Source organism: Grus americana, chromosome 12 (assembly GCF_028858705.1).
Source record: "Grus americana isolate bGruAme1 chromosome 12, bGruAme1.mat, whole genome shotgun sequence".
NCBI lineage: Eukaryota > Metazoa > Chordata > Aves > Gruiformes > Gruidae > Grus > Grus americana.
Window position 1 is genome coordinate 8,541,813 of NC_072863.1, and position 14,149 is coordinate 8,555,961.

Here is a 14,149-nt window from a genome sequence, read left to right on the forward strand (position 1 = left end):
CATGGGGAAAAAAAAGAATTTATTTTAAAAGGAACCTGATTCGGGGGGGGTGGGGGGGTGGTGTAGTTGTAGTTCCTTGATGCTTCTCCTCCCAAGGGCATCTTTCACCAATCTCAGTGCCTCAGCAGCATCTCTTATGCCAATTTAAACCAGCACTCATCCAGCTCGATTTCTCTGCACTTATTAAGACAAAAAATAAAGCACCTGTGTGCAACATCTCCACAACACTCTGGGACACGCAAGCCCAGTGTGCAAGGCCTGGGTGCACTCTGCCTTTCAGTCCAGAAGCTGTTTTGATGCTTTGAGCCCCACTACTGTCTCACCCACTTGTGCTTTCCCCTTTCTCTGGAATATATCAAACCTTGCTCTTTTCATTCAGCAGAAACACTGCACCAAAAGCACACACATCTCAGGGTGACGAGAGCTCTCTGAAGTCCCCACTGGTGCTTTCTGCATATTTTTCCCCCTGAGCTGCACAGCAATTTCCACTGAGGATAAGTGTTGTCAATTCAATTTCTAATAACGGCATTAAAATGTATGAGCCATTTCTCTGGAGTCAGGGATAATATTTTCAAAGTGCCTGTGTGATAACAGGAATGTAAATCTCATTTTTCATAAAGTGATAAGGATCCCAGGTCTCCCTGGAAATCATGTCAGATCAGAGCTGGGCAAGGACTACACTAAAAAGCATTCTCCATGGGGTCGGTTAGAAAACATTGATTCTCATTCTGTTAAAAAAAAAGGAACAAATACCTTTAAATCCTTCATCAGGGTTAGGATTCAATTTCAGCCACAACTAGAGAGACCCAGCCCAGAACAGCTTTCAAGCCCTGGTTCGCAGCATCCCAGCCAAGTGTCCTCATCTGCAGGATGGAGGCTGTTTTGGAGGCAGGGACAGGGGAATTCTCCTCCCCACAACACCCTCCCACTCTAGTTTTCGGGTAACCTAGCAAAATTTCAGTTGCTTTTGTGTCTTTGGAACTATTAAGATCAGTAGGCTAATACTTGGCAGGAGACAATTTGGCCCAAAGCAGTATGGAGAGGCAAGGTTATTTGAGCTGCTAAATTTAATTTGCTTCCCATTTGCTGAAACAGCAAATATCTTCACACACACACCCCCCATCTCCCCAGGGACAGGCCAGGGTGCTTGGAAGCAAGAGAAGGTCCCCTCTCCTCTCCCATTGAGGGTCTCATAGCAGCACTGCACGTTACAGCATTTCTATCAGTGCTCACTCCTGGAGCAATGAGCAAAGTCTACAGGCTGTTACATTTATTAAACACAAACCTTGGAATAAGAAAAATAAGATACTTAAAAGAGTGCTTGATTTTAAGCATAGAAATAAACCAACTGGAGTTGGTACAGGCACTTATGTGTTTGATTAAGCCATCCTCTGCTCCGTGGCTGGATTCAGGCCCAAAAATGATTTTGTTTTCTTTTTCAAGTAGCAGCGAGACAATAAATTCAGGGACAACAAGTAACACAGTCTGCAAAGAGAAACAGCCCTTCTCAATACAATTACTGCTAGCTGTCAAACTACTGTCCAAATCAAACTATTAGAGAATTGGCTCCATGTGACAAAAAAGCAGTGCTAATTGCACACAAGTGCCAGAGAAAACTGTCAAAAAGCTAAAGCAGATGTGAAACAGTGGCTTGCTTTCTTTTAAACCAGCTTGTGCAGCCGCATTGCATGAGAGCCCACAAGCACCAGTGTCCCATTGGGAATGCTGCAGGACAATGGGGAAAGGGTGAGGTTTCCAAATTGTTGAGAACTTTTCCTGCAATAGGAAGGACTCTACTGTCCTTTGCTAAAGTTACACCTATTGGGCCAAATTCTCTTCTCAGCTGGGCTAGAGCAAGCCTGGTAGCAAGCCTTGCCTGCTTTATGCCAGTGTTGAGTAAAGTTAGACTCCGTCCTGGCCGAGTCCAGGATCTGCGCAGTACAGCAGTGGTTTTAGTTGCCCAGAGACAGCCAAAAAGCAAACACGCCTTGATACCAAGTAGGTGAAATGTTGGGGTGGGGACACGCTGCTGGGGGAGGACATGGGGAAGAGACATTGCAGACCTGCAGGGATACCTGTCCCACTCCCAAACACTAACGCCCACTGCTCCGCCCCACAGAAAAGAGGTGACAAAGGAATATCCAACACCGCATGCAGATAATTCGCACGCACGTTAGACATGCTGTGCCTCGTCTCCAAGCAGCTCCTGAAAGCAAAAGATGCCATGGATTGTTAGCTGCCTGCCAGCTCAGTTATGGGCAGTAAGGGGAAGCAGCGGCCAGGACACAGGGCTGCAGAGTCACATGGACTCAAACCCAGCTGTCGGGATGGCCCAGGCACACCGCTGAGAGCACTGCCAAGTCTGCCAGCTATAAAAGGCAGATGCGTGCGGGTGAACTCACGCTTCTTTCACCCAAGTCTCACTCGGTTATACTCCTCACGTTAAAATCACCTTTGTTCAGAAGCCAACCTACTCCAACTATTAGGGTTTCAGGAAGCCCTTCCCTAGAGCTGACGGCTGAATGCACTGGTGGCTGCGACAGAGCCGCCTGTGAGACTGAGGAACTCGGTCATGTCACCAAAGCATTTCCCACATGGCTCCAGAAAGGAACTGGAAGATATCCACCCACGGGCCTGGAAGGGACACAGAGACAGATCACTCCACGCTTGTAAAATTATAATGAAAGACTTCCAGAACACAGAAATACCCCTGCTGAAACCAATGCCCTTTTTATAGATGCAACCTTCATGCCTTGCTGCAGAAAGCCATGGGGTTAATCCCCATGTGGTTTTGCCTTATGTGAGTAGGTTCATGGATTACATTTCAGGGACTCGGCTTTTGTCTGCGTTTGTGCTGTTGATAATTGTTATCTGCTTTCAGTCACTGGTAACTATGTCTTAAAAGGTTCAGTGAAATCCATCAGTGAGCCTCTGGTTAAGTGGCTTATGCATTGCTTCATCAAGACAGCTGCCAGGCAGTATGCTGATGTATTCCTACATCATTTCACGTGTTTGGTAACTCAGCAATAGAGAGCAAAAACCAGGAAAAGGGAGCAGCAGAGACCACTGCCACACCTTTGGCAGCCCCTACCCCCCACCCCCCGCAGCACCCTAGTGCAAAGGGACAGGCACTGCTTCCTGCTACAGATAGACTTTTGTAGTTAAAAAATGTGTTTCTTCAGAAAACGTGAATCCATTGAATGCAAGTGCAGCTGGAAACATCTCCACCTTAGCAGAGAAAGGCGCAGGACGCGATCAGAGCCCTGCCTGGACCCCTTCTGGCTGGGATACTGAAGAGACCAATGCAGCACAGCCTCCTTGTCCTGCCTTCCCAACCGCCCAGCCAGCAGCCCTGCGAGAGCCCTCTCCAACCCCAGCCTCCATCACCCAGGCCTCGGCTCTGCAGCAGAGAGTAAGAAATCCATCTCTGCTTGCAGCGGCTGCTCCCATACTGCCCGCTGTGCCCTGGCAGGAGGTGACCCCAGTGCTGTCCAAGCGCGGGTCCTCCTGACACCTACTGTCGCCTGTGGGCTTATTCCTGGGAGCAACTGCAGGGACAGACGGACACAGAAAGCTGCCAGATCCTGCCATTAGCATCAGCCCTTCAAAAGTCAAGTCCTGCTCTCTGAAGTGGGGACACTTCAGGGTGAAATAATGGCAGAGCCCAAATTTTCAAGCTCCTGCCCCAGGTATGTTGCAGAGGGGGATGAGGTTTTTCCAAGTCCTTGCAGTGCCTGGAGCAGCAGCAGGGGAGATACACGTATCTAACCAGCTGTTTAAAACTCACCCTCGTCTACAAGTCAAGTGTCTCTGTTTTCCCCACAATCCTTGCACAGGGAGTGGTTTCCAAGATAGGGGAGATGGCAAAGGAAGCCACCTGTGCAGCACCTTAACCCACCACCGGGGGTCTCCAGCCCACGGTCCCACCAGGAGCACCATCGCCACACTTCCAGGAATTGTAAAAGCCCAGGCTCAGCAACCAGCCTCACACACCATCCCCTGCTCGATCTCGTTTACAAGGCAAAAGCTCTCTGGCAAAACAGCTTGTGCAGCATCCAAATGTCGGTGGAGCAGACAGCATTACTGGCGCTGGCTCCCTTTCCGGCTGCTCCAGCTCAGGCACCGACGCTGCTCAGAGGATGAGCTCATCACTATTTCAGGTTAAATTTGCACTCGGCAATCTCCCTGGTAACCAAAACAAATTACTCATTGGTTTATAACAGATTTATTGGTTGGTTGTTTCAGTGTCTAGTGAAGTACACAGAGAGTTTCACCACATTATAGCACCAACACAGCCTGGGGTACGAGAGCGCAGAGGATGGTATTTACAGCCATTGCTATGGAGATGGGCTGCGTTAGCACTGGAGGTCAGAGACAAAGCTGACTTCAGGCCTGACCCTGGAGATAGAAAATTGCAAAAAGGAGATGTGAGGCACGGTCTTCGCTTACGCATACCACGGGTGCACCTGCACCTCCTGCCACCCCAGACACCAGATGGGTGTTAGCCTTCTCCAGCACATCAGAGTAACCAGGGAGACGCTGCTTGCAATCCTCACCAGCCAGAAATCAAACAGTCTTTCCCTGAAACAGGTATTGGGAGGGTCTGACACTAGCATATCCACTAACACCAGTCATCATCAACTTCGTTTCACGTGTCAGGACTAGGAGGACATGGCCACTTATAGGTCTTCCTGCCTGCTTATGCTCTTGGGCAGGAATTTCCTCCAGTTCATCATCACATGCATCAGCATAAAAGGCACTGAGAAGCAGGACTAACCCCAGGGTATTCGTCTGCTCTGATCTGCAATGTAGAGCGCTTGAAAGAGATCAGCAGTGTCCGTCTTTCTGTCACACCTAGACCTGAGCCAAGATACAGCTCAGAAGTTGCCCAAAATGCCTCTAATGTTTAACAGAGGGATCGGGGGGGGGGGGTTTCTGAATGTATTTTTGCAAGAAAGAGAAACTCTACCCTGACCAGCTCAATCCAGCAAACTGAAATATTGGTCAAGATACGTAAACCATGGCTAAGCCTCCAGTCCAGCCTTCTGAAATGAAAAGAGGCAGGTTGTGTCCCCTACCCACTGCAAGAAACCCATCCCACTACAGAGACGAACCCAGAGTCAAAGTTTCCACCTGCAGCTAAAAATCATTACAGTGATAGTGGTATAAAAGAGATAGAAAAATTACAGGGAGAGGTGGACAACATGCTCATGCATCCAACAAAGCAAATCCGGACAGAACTAAACAGATTTGCATCCCCACCGAGTGTCTTTGTGCTGCTGCTGCAGGGTGAACGCAGGCTGCTCTCCCGTCCTGCTCCAATGCTGCCGCCTGGGCCATTTCCAGAGGCGGCACTGAAATACGTTATACATCAAGTGGCATTTACCTGGCAGGCTGTCCCAGAGGGGAAGCGTGACCAGCCTTCAGTCGGCAGAACGGGTAGATAGGAAACAGTATTTGCACGTGTTGAGTGAAATATATAGCGCTGTGTATTTTTAAAGTGAGATGAGAGAGAGATATTCTTGCACTCTGGACTGCTCGTCACTGCCTCTCCTACGGTATTGTCAGAAGCAAGACCAGGTCAAGACAATGCTTAGAGATCACCAGGGAGTTTTAAAGTGGAAGCAAATCAGTAGGAATTACTCAGATTTCTGAATGAGGACCACACAGCCCTGTGCTTCTGCATTTGCATTCCCTCAAACCACCGACTGCCCTGTGGTTAACGTTGTACTAAAGAGCAGGACATGGTGCCAGGCCCCCAGGATGCTTTCAGGATCCTAACACTGCCTCCACGGGCTGTTCATCTGAACAGACATCAGCCAGAACAACTCATCTGGCCCATCTGCTGGATTAGGTAAATCATGCTAGAAAAATCCCTGTAGTACCCAACAGCAGCATGAGCACACACAGCTATCCCAGGGTGGCACATCTTCTGGGATGCAGGCAGTCCTGGGGATGACACACCTGTGGGGTATTTTAAAGAGCTCTTTGCTATGTCAGTGCAACGAGAAAAGGGGCAAACCAAGAGGCACAGAACAAAGTGGAAAAGGCTCAAGAGTCCAAAAATGAGATAAGACAGAAGCTGGAAAGGCAGGCAGGGCCTCAGAAGTGACTAATTCCAAACCTCTGCTCCAGTGTTTATTATAGAAAAGAGCAGATAAGAAATGCGGCTGATGGTAACAACTGCCAGGGGCAGCCAGTCCCAAGTTAAACAAATAGCAAATGCCTTGCAAGTAGCCTGCCAAGTCAGAATGGTTCCCACAACTTGGGGCATTTCTTTAAAAGAAAGTACATTATTTTCTCCCACCCCAGCATCCTATCAGCAATGGGGGAGCTATATTTAGGGTGGTTTCATAGTTATTCGTAAGAGGATCTTTGGTCAGAGACCACTGGAAGCACACAAAACCTGAATATTCCCAAATGAAGGCATTGGGGAAGAGTTGGGAGCCAATTCCCTACAGAAAAGTCAACTAGCAACCACTGTGGGCTGGACCAGCCATGGGTTTAGTGTGATGAACCACTTCTATTTTTCTTAGCAAAGGAAGAAAGGCACGTCCAGCACACTGGTTCATAAGACAGAGTTTTGGAGGATCGAGTGGATTTGTCGCTGCCTCAGGCCAAGCAAAACAATAGAGAACAATTCTTGCTCTGCCAGAAGCTCTGAAGTCCTCTGCTGCTTAGACACTGGTGTAACACAGGAACCCTCACATACTGCGGCAGCCGCTTCAGCATTAAAGCTAGCTTGAAGCACAATAGGTGGGTCATAGATCTCCGTACCAACCATGCCTCCCAACAGGAGTCCCTGGGCATATCTAGCACATGCAATTGCTCGTTAACAGTGTTCTCTTAAACCCATCATTTCAGTAGACAGACACCACTGGAGTCAGCCACCATTTGACTTGAAGTTCCCCTATTTCAAAGCATCATAGAGCATGAAGCTCTCTGATGTCTTGAGGACACATAGGAGGATTTTCCAGGAGGGAAAGGGGTTTTGGGAGGGTTTGGTTTTTTGTTTTTTTTTTTAGCTATGTCTCCTGTTCTTCCTCCCCATCTACATCACAGTAGAGACATCAGAACAGACTCATTTCACTGTAGCTCTGCAGTTCAACAAGTAAACTGGTTCTGAAACATGTTTGTCCAAATTATTAAACCCCAAGCTATACCTGTCAGGCAGCCTTCTGCGGGTAAATTTGAGTCTCTCCTTTTCCACTCTGGTTTGGTTTCCCCTTTCCAGGAGTGGAAGAATATTAGAAACAAGGAAGGCAAAAAGCCTTGCAGTGCTTCTTCCCAGCAGGAATAGTTTTTTCCGGTTCTTCATTAGAGGTCTGGGTGACAACTGGTATTCTGCATTTGATCCCAACAGATCCCAAATGCAGTCCTATCCCACTGCTTTTAATCCCTCACAGTTACTTAGCTGTTGACTGCCTACTCGCCTGCCAAACAGCCAGCTCTGCCAAGCAGGAGGAAGAGAGAGTTGCCTCTCAAACTACATCAGTCACTGGATTCACCTCAAGAAACAAAGAAAGATCAGGCATATTTGTGGCAACAGCAATCTGAAGCCAAGAGGGTTTGGATTTCCTATTTGCAAAAATAATGCAATTCCATAACACCATCCAAACCAAAACTGTAACTCTGCCTTAAAGTTTCCAGTCAGGCACACAGCAAAATACCACCCCTTCCACCCTGGGCTGCAGCTCCCTTACTGTCGGGAACCCTGTCCTGGCTCTCCAGCCTTCTCCAGTGCACTCCGTAATTTGCCCTTTTTTGAAAGAGTGCTCCCTCAAGACCCTGTCTGTCCCATTCTTGCTCTGCTTTTGAATAGCTCCAAACCCCTAAATGTCAGTTTAGCCCTGTCCTGCCATAGGACATGAGCCATATTTGCCAGGAGGGAAAGAGCTGTTTCCTCAGAGGGAGATGAAGGAGCTGGAGAAGCACAAGAGCATCCATCCATCCATCCATCCATCCATCCATCCATCCATCCCCCAGATGACACTGCTCTCTCTCTCTCAGACAGCAGGAATTTGTTCTGGCAGCATTCTTGGCACCATACACGCCTGAAAGCATCGAGGGCCAAATCCTGCTTCAGTATGTGCTGCAGGGACACACGGGGAGGGTGAAAACTGCCCTGCTGAGAAGGCTTTTTTTGTGGCTTTCCACACACCAGCTTGGAGCAGAGCAAAAGCCTTTGTGGGAAATACTTTGAGCATCAAAATGAGTCAATCTCTAGTAGGAGAGAGATTTTTGGCTATGGGCCTGGCGAGGATGAGCACATGGTATGCACAGCACCTGCATCCTCTGGGACTGAGGGTAAGAAGCTGGGACAGGGCTCTGTTTTCCTGACCCCCATCCCCTCTTTGCACCCTGTTTTGCAGGGCTCCGCAGCACCCAGGCTCAGCAGCACCCACCCACAGGCTTCCTCCCAGCACACAGACCTCATTTTAGCCCAACTTTGTGACTGCCTCTAGACACCACAGGACTACTTTCTTGCACCAAGAAACTCATAATCCTTCTTTAAGGGACTTTATTCCACCCATTTACACACCGTTTCAGAGCCCAATTTCCGCAGTATTTTTGCTGAGCCTGCAGGCTCCCTTTGGATACAGGCAGAGGGTTAGCAGGGAGAAACGTTCATCACAGGCCAGCCTCGGCCTCTCAGCTCCAATTCATTCCCACAGAAGGCAGCTGGGGTGACATCCCCAGAGTTGGCCCTGCACTGCCCCAGTCAAAGCACATCAGGGAGTCAAAACACGCTGGGCTACATCCTGTCCTGAACCCCAGGGAAGCCCCAGTGCCTTTGCTCCTACACCCGGCCAAGTGGCTGCAAACAGGATTTTAACTGGACCCAGGGATAAAAGAACCGAAGCCAGAATATATGCCACAGTTCTTCTAAAACCATGCTGCAGAAGTAGAAGCATGCGTTTATCTAAATAGCATGTAATCCTTTCGAGTCCTAGTGTCTCAAGAGCCATCTGCTTAAAACTCCTTTCCAAATCAGGGTATCTAAATGAAACATGAGGTCTCTTTCTTCCTCCCACACTCCCTCTGCCAAAATCAGACATGAAATGACTGATCTCAGACATTTCTGCTTTGTTACTCTCCCTGCCTGCATCATCCATAATAGAGAAATAAAAAAAAAATTTTTAAAAAAAAGAGATACCAATGAATCAAGCTGAAGTATTTTGACTTACAATGCATTTTTTATTATAAAATCACAGGTCAGGGAAGGTTTATTGTATAGACATTATTTCCATTACCTTTTCAAGCAAAAGTGATTCCACATGGCTAAAGTTACAGAATCGCATCTGAAATCTCAGCTTTGCTACTTTGCATGCAGAGCGCAAGGTGACGATGGTCTCACGAGGGTGAGAGGTGGGCACCAGCTGCATGGCTCAGCCCTGCACACATCTGCACCTCAGTGTGACCCCAGAGGAAGCCTGGCATCAGCCAGCCAGAACTTGCCCATTGCTCTCCATGAAGCTGCTCTGATTTAGGAGCGTACCCCAAGCCTGAGCAAACTTTGCACGTTGCTGGTGGTGAGGCTCTCCTTGCTGCATTTAATGCCGCTGGGACTTCACATCTAAGCAGCACCACAAAAAGGGAAAGTGCTGAACATAGGCTGGACTGGATCACCTCATCAGCAAAGATCAGAGGAATTTTTCCAAGGTTCTTTAAGGAATTGACACCTAAATCCCCTCAGTGCATCCCCCGGAAGGGAATAAACTTAAAAGGACACCTTTCACACAGGCTACTGCTGAGGGGACGATACTATTCCTGGCTCACATCATTAGTTTTCTCCACTGGCAGTTTCAGCCATGCCCCAGCTCCCACCCAGCGCTAGGAGCTGTACGTACTGACGGTGAGTACATGTTTCCAAGACGGAGATGGGAAGGCGATGGCAGCTGTGGTACCCAAACCGCCCCAAAGGAGCACAAATTTCCACGCACATGCACAGAAAGGGCCATGGGATATCCTATAACACAGAACTACCCTCTTTTCACATAGGTATTACACAAAAGGAAGTAAATTGCTTCTTGGGGATAAGGAAGGCAGTCACTTAAAGCTTTTGTTATATCCTAGCGCAAAGGGTGTGGACTGTAAGTCATATTCACAGGATATGGGGTTAGATCAGAGCTAAAGCACATCCTATAGCATCGTTCCCCTATTCATGGATGCTAACAGGGACCTGACAGGGCTCCCACCAGCTGCTTCGTACCATATGTCTGGATTTTCCATTCATGGTACAGTTCGATGGAAAGGCTGCTTCCGAAATAAAGGCCAGCCAAGATGGGCTGGAAAGTGTTTATTTTCAAGTGTTTGAGTACCCTAAATGTTGCCTCCTTCTGAACTGCTGCCATTATTTACATCCAGGCAAAGAATTATACCAGCATATGTGGAGGCAGGTCATCATTCACAGCAGGGAATAACTTCTCCTGTCAGAAACACTTCTGGAGCCCAATCCTACAGACCTCCCCCAGCCAAAACTGCCTGAGAGCAGTGCAAGTCAGAAACCAGCTGTAAAACCCCGGCCCTGAACTGGTTCCTCAGAGCCACAATCCAAAATCTGAGCAATTAACTTTCTTTTGCACTGAGCTCTTGGCGGGGGGAAGGTTTGCACTTGCGGTGTTAGCTCTGAAACACCTAACTCACATTTTTCCAGCAGGTATTAGTCAAGAATGAATTTTTATATACTGAGCTCTTTAAGGAGAAATTAAGAACTGGTTTGTATTCAAGAATGCTGTACTTGGGGGGAAAAAAAAGAAAATAAGAGGGTGTTGTCACTGAAGTATGTGCGTGCTTTTATCATTAAAAAAGAGTTTAAATTTTAAAGCCATATTTGGTTGCTTGATCCGTTATTTGCTTTATACATCACAGCTTAAGAATTTAATCAGTTTCCTTTCAGAAGTTTTTTGTTGTTGTTTTTTAAAAAAATGCTCTTCCTCTCAAAACAAGGTAAGAGACTAATTGGTAGGTAGATTGTTGTAATAATTTTTCAGTGATTTAAAAAGCAGCCACATCCATTTCTAAACCACAGACTAGCCCCTGCTTACACAATACAAACTGGACCAGTCTCGCACACATTAACTTATCTTTTACCTAGTTGCTAAAGAAAAGATTAATGACAGAAACACCCATCTTGCAAACGCATGAGCAAATAGTTTCACTCATGCAAGTGATTCCACAAACCCAGATAGATACAAGGGTGCAGTATTTGCATAAAGATAAAGGTGTTTGCATTCACATGGGGACAGCTGCAAGCGTGGCTCGTCAGAAACTCTGCAACTGCCTGATACTCCATGATATAGAAAGAAGGAGGAAGATGTGATAATTATTAAGTAAAACTTTGCATTTCCATACTCCCCAATTTTGTTACTGCCAGCCTGCTCCCACGATTCAGAGGGTATCAGTCCTCACTTTCTGAGAGCATCACATCACCTGAGAGCCCATGAAACAGCCACTGCTTTAACTATTTCCTCCCCAGCTGTCATTAAAAGCTTTAAACGGGCACATCTGATCACCTGCCTGGGAAAACAAACTGCTGACAGCTCCTACACAGCTCTGTACCACTGCAAACACTCCCTACAGAGCCACTTGATTGGGGAGCAAAGAGAAAAGCTATATTTATACCCCAGTGGCTGCCTGTACTTTCAAAGCCACCACCTTCCAGGAGGGAATACGTGTATCAGAAAAAGAGGATGCAAGAGAAATCAGAAGCAAGAATTTAGATAAATTCCACCCCCAAACCACCCTCTAAAACGGAGGCAGTTTCTGAGGTTGACTCTGTGATCCATAAAGAAACTGCTTGCTAAAAGAGTGGTTTAGTAGTGCATTATACACTCGCAGACTTCCCGTTTCCCCCAGCCCTGCTCTCAAAAACCCTTCCCCAGCAGAGAAAAGACCCAGCACAAGCCCTGAAATCCAAAGATCTGCGAAGTATGGGATGCTGAAACGCTCCCTGCCCCGCTCAGCGAGATGATGCTCGAGAGGGAGAGAGACAGAGGCATGTGCTTACTGGCTGCCGGAGAGCCTGGGAGCTGCTGCGAGGCGGCTGCTGCCTGGAGGAGGGAAGGGATGGACTGAACTCTGCGTGCGGCTGTGCACAACGCCTCGGCAGTGGGACGGACGCGGGAGAGCTTCAGTCCAGGGCCGTGCCTCCAGCCTCGCGGAGGCAACGCGGCTGGGCTGGGGTGTCCAGCTGGCAGGACAGCGGCTGCTTTGCCACTTATAGCAGGGAGGTGTGTTGCAAAAAAAAAAAAAAAAAATCAGTCCAGCCAATAGCACTGTTCCTGCCTGGGGAGCAGCTGGAAGGGGGGAACAGCCTGCTCCTCCCAGGGCCTCTCACGGTCCATGGCGGGGAAAACCCCAACCAGCGACAGCACTTTGCCAGCATAGCTGTTTCCCTGCTTCCCCACAACAGCAAAGTGCGGTTACTGGGACCCACGGGATTCACCATGCTGAGCAAAGCCCTGCTACCCCCAAAGTGCTAGGAGTCACGCTCCCAGACTGTTTCATGCAAAGAAAATGTGGCACAAAAACTTTGCGGGAGGATTTGTCACCAGCCTCCCATCCTGTCCAAGCTACCCTCTCCCAAAGCTAAAGCTTTTTCTGGCAGCTCTGTTACAATGTGTGTCACCTTCAGGTTCACAGACAGAGTTTCCAGGATAGAAAACAAACAGAAGGGATGTGTTTCAAGCCAGCAGCCTGCAGGGAGGGAAGGACCCAGCTGAAGAGAGCACAGCAAAAATGATGCCAAAGAGGAGTATTTTCTTCAAAGCAGACATGAGAAAAAGTACTATCAGGTAGCAAGTCATTCCTATTTTTAAACAAATCTGCCTATTTGTGCTGCACCACACTAGACAAATCTGACAACATTCACATCTCTTCCCCCTCCTTTTTTCCTGCTCTTATGTCTTTGAAATTTGTCCTACTTTCTTCCATGCTTCTGCTATTGGATACATGGTCCAGCAGGTAAGTAAGTTTGTTTTTTAACAGGAGGTGCTAGGGTTAGAGCTCTTGCACTACAAATAGGTTTTTGTGGTGCCTACAAGAGCCACAGAGCTTCTGACTTTTGGCAGGAGAGGCTGGGCATCCTGGTGGGTGTGCTGGATGCACCACTGGTATCCCTGGAAACCAGATCATTATACTTGGGCCAAGGAATTTCTGTTGGTTTAGTAAAATGAAACAAACATTGCATAAGAGCAAACACACTTTCTTTACAAAAGCATTTGTATTTCTGTGTGTCTCTATTCAACGGGTAAGTCCCACAGATTCTTCCAACACCACATCATCAATATTAACAGCGTTCCTAGTAGGGACGAGAATATTTGGTTGCCCTGAGGTTCAAGGCTCAGGCTGTCACCACTTGCCAAGAGCAACTTCAGGCATGCATAAAACACAGATGTGAAACACCAACATTATTTATCATTATGGACTGAAGTTTACATTTGATTTTCAAAGGAATCCAAATACCCATTTCTAGCTTGTTTTTCCAACAGCTCTCCCAAGAAGCATAAAACTTTTTTGCCATCAGCAAGACCTCTTCTCTAGTAGCTGGCTGTAACCAACCATCAGACCAACAAGAACATTAGCAAAAGCCCCTTGCCCCCGAGGCACAATGGTGCTTACGTGATTGCAGCTGCAGAGCTCTGGGACGCATAAGAAAAACGCAGAGTCTAAGACCCCTCAAGGATGGGGCATTCAGACAGAACATTCCCAATTATATTGAGCTCCAGGAGACACCGGAGTTGTAGAGTGCAGGGATATAAAGACAAACTAGGTGTTGCACAGCTGTAGGGAAATGTGACCATGAGCAAGTTACTCTGCAGCCTCGTCCTGCAGGGTTTCTGCCTTCAAAGGAAGGAGCCTTCATGCTTCTGGCCGTAAGCAGAAGCAGGAGGACACAAGAGTGCCAAGGGCCCCGTTCCAGGAGCACCTGTACCAGTGGAACTTCGTTAGTGCCCCTTCGGCAGAGACCGGTCATGGTGCCTGCCACCATAGGAACATTTGGGGACTGACCCTGCACCTTGGCAGATCACGACCACTTTCTACATCCTGGAGAAGCACAAGTGCGCTAGTAAGCAAGCAAGCAAGCCAGACAACAGGTACCTGCAGCCCACCAGCAGCATAACAAGTATCCCATATCTGCAGAAAA

At 47.9% G+C, this 14,149-nt stretch overlaps 1 protein-coding gene across 2 annotated transcripts in view; it reads right to left on the reverse strand.

The window, feature by feature from the left end:
- Window positions 1-12,192, reverse strand: part of FHL1 (four and a half LIM domains 1) — a 32,790-nt gene extending 20,598 nt beyond the window's left edge. Inside the window, exon 1 of one of the 2 annotated variants that reach the window (XM_054839009.1) lies at window positions 12,011-12,192. The gene's annotated coding sequence lies outside the window, so the exon portion shown is untranslated. The remainder of the gene's footprint in view (window positions 1-12,010) is intronic. The other variant, XM_054839010.1, reaches the window with a different exon arrangement.
- Between the last annotated feature and the right edge of the window lie 1,957 nt (window positions 12,193-14,149).